The sequence below is a fragment of the Arachis hypogaea genome, chromosome 17, assembly GCF_003086295.3.
Source record: "Arachis hypogaea cultivar Tifrunner chromosome 17, arahy.Tifrunner.gnm2.J5K5, whole genome shotgun sequence".
NCBI lineage: Eukaryota > Viridiplantae > Streptophyta > Magnoliopsida > Fabales > Fabaceae > Arachis > Arachis hypogaea.
The window spans coordinates 40,911,512-40,920,209 of NC_092052.1; positions in this window are offsets into that span (position 1 = coordinate 40,911,512).

An 8,698-nucleotide genomic window follows, 5' to 3' on the forward strand; every position below is an offset into this window, starting at 1 on the left:
AACGGAAGTGTTTGTCAGGCACATGTTCATAAGTGAGAATGGTGATGAGTGTCACTTGATCATCACATTCATCATGTTCTTGTGTGCGAATGAATATTTTAGAATAAGAATAAGCTTGAGTTGAATAGAAAAATAATAGTACTTTGCATTAATTCATGAGGAACAGCAGAGCTCCACACCTTAATCTATGGGGTGTAGAAACTCCACCGTTGAAAATACATAAGTAAAAATAGGGTAGACATGGCCGAGTGGCCAGCCTACCATGGAGGTCTCAGAACATAAAAGTTACATAATGTGTTCCAGAGATGTAAAATAAATTACTAAAACTAGTTTTTATACTAAACTAGTAACTAGGGTTTACAAAAATGAGTAAATGATGCAGAAATCCACTTCCGGGGCCCACTTGGTGTGTGCTTGGGCTGAGCATTGAGATGTCATGTGTAGATACTCTTTTTGGAGTTAAATGCTAGGTTGTAGCCTGTTTCTGGCGTTTAACTCTGGTTTGCAACCTGTTTCTGGCGTTTAACTCCAGAATAGGGCAGGAACTTGGTGTTTGAACGCCAGTTTGCATACTATTATATATTGCTGGAAAGCCCTGGATGTCTACTTTCCAACACATTTGAGAGCGCGCCAATTGGGTTTCTGTAGCTCCAGAAACTCCACTTCTAATGCAGGGAGGTCAGAATCCAACAACATCTGTAGTCCTTTTTCAGCCTCTGAATCAGATTTTTGCTCAAGTCCCTCAATTTCAGCCAGAAAATACCTGAAATCATAGAAAAATACACAAACTCATAGTAAAGTCCAGAAATGTGATTTTTATTTAAAAAATAATAAAAATATACTAAAAACTAACTGAATCATACTAAAAACTATGTAAAAACAATGCCAAAAAGTGTATAAATTATCCGCTCATCAGTGAACAGTGAAGATTATTTCTTTTAGTAGAGGAAAAACCCACCAAAAAAATTCTTATATGTCTTGTATGTTTAGTAGAGGGAAAACCCACCAAAAACCCACCAAAAAGATTATTTCACCTAATTCTACTCTTCACCAAGAAATTCCCTAACTATTTATATGTCTGGTATGTTTATGTTGTTATTCAGAGTGTGTGTGTGAGAAATATATAAGTAAAATATTTAGCCCTTCTCAACTTTTCGTTATTCTCATCTTTGTTAAGAAAATTAACAATATATTGTTGGGTCTATTTCTTATTACCAACTCCACTTCCTCATTAATTATAGGACTAAGGATTGTTCTTTGAAATTAATAGGAAATATTGGAGTCGAAGCGCTTGTTTGATTCAAAGGAAGCTATAGATGAAGTTCAAAAGGCACCACAAAAAGAATTTCACCTCCTGAAACTCCAAATGTTCCAGAAGTTGCTGAAGAACAACAGACGCCTAAAGTGGTTGCTCCCACACCAGAGAAAATCATTGCTATTAAGGTATAAACAATAAAGAGAAGTGAACTTAGCTTTTGTGAGCCTTATTGCTAATAGGTGTGATCATGTGACATGCACTTACATGTTTGATTCAGATCTATAATTAATGCATTTGAAGGTACTTGACTGAAAATTTGTAGATGAGATGGTTAGCTATTTCTTTTCACCCATAGCTTAACAACTAACTATCTATAGCCAGCTGCTCCAAAGTGGAGGGAGACACACAATGACAATCTTGAATCCCATATAGATTTGTTCCATATAGAAGAAGTCACCTTACATGACTCAAATGAGTTTCTTTTATGTTTTTTTTTTCTCTCTTGATTTTTTTATGATATTTGCCAATAGCATTGAGGTATTACTACTATTCAGTATTGTTTGCAGACTACAGAAAAAAATTGAGCTTAGACTGCTGCAGTTTTGCTTCTTGATTTGTTCTGCATAATATTAATATTTTGGGTGGATAAAACTTATTAATCTATTCTTCTTAGATTCATATTTATTTCTACCATATCTTTCAAATTATTGTTCTGTGTGTCCATAGCTATCACTTCTTTTTTTCTCTTCTATATTCCCCCTACTTATCATCATCTCTCCTGTTTTTTTGGTATATAGTTTCCATTTTTCTTATCATCATCTCTCATGTTATAGCTTAGCTTGATGTGTTGTTTGAGTGTGGTGCAGCAATTTGCTATGAAACTATGAATAAGGAGTTTAAAAGGGGGAAATTGTAATGTTGTTTTACTGTATTCAGAATGTGGTTGGTTTTGTGCTTTCTTACTGTTACTTGAGATTAGGGTTTAAAATTATGCAAATTTACTTTAGATGAAGTTCTTTCATATAGTTACTGTTCTGTGCATAGTTCATTATTGAGAGGGGGTGGTAGATTCACAAATCAATTTTCTTCTTTCTGGATACTAGAGAGGGAGCAATGTCTTTTGATTATACCAGTGAACTTTATTGTAACTTGTATGTTCTTCACTTTTTTGTGTTGCTTTTGCTTATGATGAAATTAATAGAATAGGTCTATAATTACTACATATAGTGTCAACTTATGTTCTAAACAATTTTTTATGATATCTGCAGGATGATGAGAGCCACAATCACACACAGAAAGTTTTAAAGCAAATGGTAGCAGGATTTCTTCCCACATCAACTTTTTGTTAATCATAGTTCTGCTGTACATCACTTTTTATTTTTCCATCCTTCATATCTTTGGGAACATTACATTTTTAATTTAAATTATTATTATAGCATATAAATAATTAATGTAAATCAATAAAAAATCAATTCTTATGCCTTCTAATTTTCTCTTTTTAATTATTATTATAGAATTATAATTTTTTAATTATTATGCATTCTAATTTTCTCCTTTTTTTTAATTTGATAAAGGAATTGGCCACACTTTGAAAGCATGGCAAAAGGTTTAAGTGGGAAAGCCACGCTTTTAAAAGCGTGGCTGTATGTGCTCTATCGGCACGCTTTCAAAGCATAGGCAAAACCAACTTTCTTGGCAACTTTTCGGTACGCTTTTAAAGCGTACCGATAGATTAACACCTATGGCTTCGCTTTTAAGCGTGGCAAGAGTTGAAAGCGTGGCAAAAAAGAAAACGTGCCGATAGATCCACAAAAGCGTGGCGATAGAGCAACCGGCACGCTGGCAGATGTGACCCTTTTAAAAGCGCGCTAATAGCTCAAAAAGCGTGGTGAAAAGCTATCGGCACGCTTTTTAGCACTTTTGGGTACGCTTTAAAAGCGTGACAGAAAGCTTATTTTCTTGTAGTGAAGGTGACAATGAGCATTCCGAATCTTCATCCAGAGGTACATTTACATGCTATTAAAAGTGGACTTCGCCCAAAAAAGTTTCAAGAAATTATAGACATTGCTAAACCACGAAACTTAGCTAAGTTTTGGGAGAAAGCTAAAGGTCAAATGGAGATTGAAGAGCTTCGACAAGCTCGGAGGTCAGAGAAAAGCAACAATAATAAAGATGACGATAAAGCTCGGGACAGCAAGAAGCCTTTTCGGTTAATGCCATGTTATGATTCTTACAGACAATTCAATACTAGGAGGGAAGAAATCATCAAGGAGATCCTGAACACAAAACTTATTAAACCTCCTCAGAAGGCTAGAAATTATCAAGATTTGAAGAATGTGGATAAGTCAAAGTATTGTGCCTTTCATAAAAAACATGGCCACACTACTGATGAGTGTGTTTTAGCCAAAGACTTACTAGAACAATTAGCTCGGCATTGGCATTTGGATAAATACATCGGTGGCCATATCTAGAGGCACACAAGGCATTCTACAAACCACTCTTCAGCTAGACAAAATTCTCGTGAAAAAGACAAAATTGGTCATAGTCAAGCTCTTCTCGTAAACACACCTACCGAGCTATGCTCTCAGTAGAAGGTACTGTCAATAATCCTCAACCTCTTCCTACCTTTCCAGAGATGGTGTTCAAACCATTTGATTTCAATATAATTGTAACCAACTTAGATGATCTGATGGTGATATCTATTTGATTGGGGGATCTAATTGTCCGAAAAGTACTCTGGATCCTGGAAGCAGCGCAGATGTCCTTTTCTATTCTACATTTTAGAAGACAAAATTGAGCAAACACATACTACAACCATCCATTAGAGACTTAGTGGGGTTTTCAGGTAAACGTGTGCCTATTTTAGGATCTGTGTGGTTACAAAACCACACTAGGTGAGCATCCTCTAACCAAAACTTTAAATATTCAATATCTTGTCATTGATTGTTTCAGTCCTTATAACTTAATACTTGGATGTCCTTTTTTGAATAAGTTTGGTTCTATAGTATCCACAATTCATCTGTGTGCCAAGTTTCATGTACAGGACGATCTTATTGCCACTACCCATATTGAGCACTGTGAAGCTCAGCACTGCTACAATGTCAGTCTAAGAACATCTGCTTCTAACTGAGCTATAGGTGCACACATCAATACTGTTCACAATTTGGTTGATCTTCCACCATTAGCTGAGTTAGATGTATGAGCCGAGCCCTAGGACTAACCTATTCCAGTAGAGGAATTACAAAATATTTCTTTAACTAATGATCCAAACAAGTTTCTTATGTGGGTGCAGCTCTGCAGGGAGATGCAAAAGATAACTCCGACAATTCCTTCAACAAAATGCATATTTATTTGTTTGGACTCCCGCAGATATGCCCAGCATCGAGCTCTCAGTAGTTTCTCACAAGCTGGCATTAAATTCATCTGTCCAACCTATAGCACATAAAAAATGCAACCTTGGCATAGATAAGCGACAAACATCCTTAGAAGAGACTAAACAACTCATTGATGATAGTTTCATACGTAAAATCAGGTTCACAACTTTGTTACCTAACATTGTCATGGTAAAAAAGTATAATGGTAAATGGCGCATGTGCGTCAATTTTACTGATTTGAACAAAGCTTGCCCAAAGGATATTGAAATGAAGAGTGTAGTTTAAAATCCCAATAAGACCCTTATAACTCTACCAAAACCCTACCATTCCTCAGTAAAATCTAGCCCTAACATAGCACCTTCACTCTTTCCACACTCCAGATTTGTCGCGTCGCACCCCTCTCCCCTCTCCTTCACTCAGTCACTCCTTCACTCCTACCACTGCACTAGACCTCCATTTCACTATAAGAAAAATATTGAGTACCACCGGATTTACCGGCGGAATAACAAAAAATAATCCGCCAGTAATATATTTACCGTTGGAACGAATCCGACGGTATAACCCTCACCGATAACCAATTACCATATGATTTTTCAATCTGTCTGTAGTTACTTTTGGATTCTGTGATGGATTCTTTACCAAAAAATAATTTAATTACTCACGAAAAAATTTTGCCGGTAATTTTGGTGCTCCACTATTTTCTTTCCCACCTAATTACCATCGGATTTGTCCCATGGTAAATTTGACGGTAAATTCATTTTTATAAAAAAATAACACAATTAATGGTCAAATTATTTTAATTTTTTATTTAAAGTTATTTTTTATACAATTAGTAGTCAAATTCTAAATAATAGAAACCAAATATGGTAAATTAAGTTTCAAGTGTACAAATAAAATAAAAAGTCAAATAAATAAATACAATGAAATAGTCTAAAACAAAATTCTAATCACTAAAGATTCTGATAGTTGTTGTCGTCATCCCCAGCTGGTTCTGCTAAGGTGGCAAACTAGGAAGTGATGTTGATGCCCCTCTAGCAGTGCTGCTGCCATTGGCGCACATTTGATATTGGTACACTGCCATCTGATGCTGCATCCGCTGAAGCTGCTCTAGCTCTTGCCTCCACTCCAGCCTAAGGGAATCTATGTATGACATGCGTGTGAGGATCCCCTGATACTACTCCTCAGACTCCTGTAGCTGCTGAGCCTATTGGTGAAGGCTTTGGGTGAGCTCCAACACCTACTCCCTCAAATCGACGCCCTCCTCGGGATCGACGGGCCGACTGGTAGCAGACGCGGATGAAGGTCTCAATGTGGAGGTGCGAAGGTTGTCAGTGAAGAACGATCATATCCCGTAGACGCGATTCATGTACGACTCAAATGCAGTCTCGTGCCAAATCGTGTTAGGATCGACTTCTGATGCAGCGTAGTTGTTGCCGTCGTCTTCAATATGCTGAGATTGCTGGGTTACGGCCTCCAGTCTCTGCATGTAGGACTCTTGTGTAACACATGTTATTTTTAGGACTGTAGTTAATTGAAAACTTTATAATTATATCACATGAATTTTAACTCACATAATGATCCGTAAATCGCTGATTAGCAAATCTCTCCTTGTTCTCCTTCAAGGTGTGAGTATACTTGAAGGTCTCCGTCATCGTTGCATTACAATTCAAAGACTTAGACTACACATGTTGAAACAATATGTTAAATCAAGTAATAATGACATTATGTTTCAAAGACAAAACAAACTTAATAACAAAATGACACAAGTTACATACCAGCCTGACCTTTGTCTTCATGAAAGTTGCTACCCACCGGTATACTTCGATGACCTGGCCGATGCGATGTTGGCTCTTTTCGTGAGACAGCGATGCCTGAACCCCTCATCAGTCTCCCAATGGACGTACAGTGCCTTCTTGATGTCCGGGCATAGCCAAATATTGAGGTGGTCATGCCTCTCACATACGTCTCGTAACACCCTTGCTACTAAAATGTCACGCTTCCGGCTGTGCCACTCTGATAGTGAGGAGTATTACGACGACTTCCATATACTTAATAATAAAATATGAGCCTTTGTACCGAGACCGTATAAACTATTCTTTTAAAAACCGGAAATACTTTTTGTTTGAAAATGCAATTACATACAAATAAATCAATCACAACCACTTAAATACACACACACACATACACACACGCGCGCGCGCGCGCACACACATAATAACTAAGTTCTTTATACAATAACTTACAAACATAACCATCAGTACTCCTAACCTTCTTTACAAGATACAAAATTAATGACGAGGGATAAATAAATAATAACTAAACTAATATAACAATATCGTATAAGCAAAATGCAATTAAACTCTTCATAAGCATCTTCATCCGATTCCTAAAAAGATAAAGTTGTAGGGGATGAGAACCTAACCACATGGTCTCACCATGCATTTTCAGAATTTTCATAAGTAAATATTTAAAAAGAAAACCAATTTCAAGCACAGTGATCATCGCTTGTCTTATGAATCTTTTGGAAACCAACGGTATAACATCCAAAAATCCAAAATCTTTTTAAAAAAATCAGTTAATTATCCAAAATCCAAAACCTTTCTTTTCTTATAAGAAAATCTTAAAAATTCCCTAGACTATATGAATGACCAATCTGTTCCAAGCATAAGTTCATTAAGTCTACGCTGAACCAGCTTGATTTTTCATACTTAACTAAACCTCAATCAGAAACCAATCACAGTCTTCAGCCCATCACATAATCAATCAACACTATCATCAACTTATCACCAATACTCAATCTCAAAAATACCACATTAGAAACAACCCTTAGCACCTCCTCCACCCACTTGAGGAATCTCTCAGAAACAAACATAGGCAAAATAGACAAAAAAAAGTACAGGTATAGATAGCAGTTACAGCAAATAGCTCATATAGCAGTTAATAACAGTTAAGCAATTAGGTAAATAAAAACAAATTCAAACTCAAACAAAGCATACAAATGCATATGATGCATGATTGTCATACGACCTATGATATCATCTGTTGATTATATAGCCAAACCTGACATGTCTTGGTAGCTAACCTTGGACAAAAACACTACATCGCGGAGCTAGTGGAACTGAGCCACAACCTCTTGCTACTACCCGCTTAACCCAGAGTAAGTGGAATAAACCACTACTATTAGTACTACTTAGGCGAGTGTTTACAACTCAACCTAGAGCAAGTGGAATAAACCACTACTGCTGCCACTATCCAGGCATTTCAATCACTAACTCGTATTGCCATCAGAAATTTTCGACAGTAAATCTGACGGTGAAATTGACACTTATAAATGAAATTCTCGTACCCCTTATTATCGTTGGAATTAGGGACAGATTATTGATTCCAATAGTGAGTTTTTTTGGTAATGAGTTTTCACTCGTGGCCGTTGGAAAAACCGATGCTAAATCTGCTAGTAAATCTGCCGATAAATTCGATAGTATTCAGCATTTTCTTGTAGTGTATTTTTCTCTCTTCACCGGCGGCAGACAGCTTCACATTTGCACCCACCAAACCTCCACTCTCCACATTTCATGTTGATGTCTACTCGGGAAACACACCACTCTCCATTTTTTGTGCCGCTATCCAAGTCTTCTCGCTTTGTCTGCCATCCACATCCTCTCCCATTGTCAGCAGCGTCTCTTACTCTCTCTGTTTGTCATCTCCCTCCGTCTGCTACTCGCGTCGCCTTTGTCATCTCTCACTCTCTCTGTTTGTCCTCCCCCTCCATCCGTCGTCTGTTATCTCACTGTCCAGTGTCTCTCAATTGGTCGTTCCCTGCATCTAGAAACTGGAATGGAGCCTCGGAATTTGGTAGCTCGAACACCACCATAATTCTTCAATTGCTCAATTGACATCTGCCATCATCTTCAACTCTTTGGATTTTGGAAGTTCACGGTTTGAATATGGCGAGTCTCCTCCACTTGTTTAGTCTCTATCTCTCTAAATTTTTTATTTTTTTTTATTATGATTATTGATTTTGGTTTTAAATTTGGTTCTAATTTTTTAGTCTCTTTGAATTTTGGAA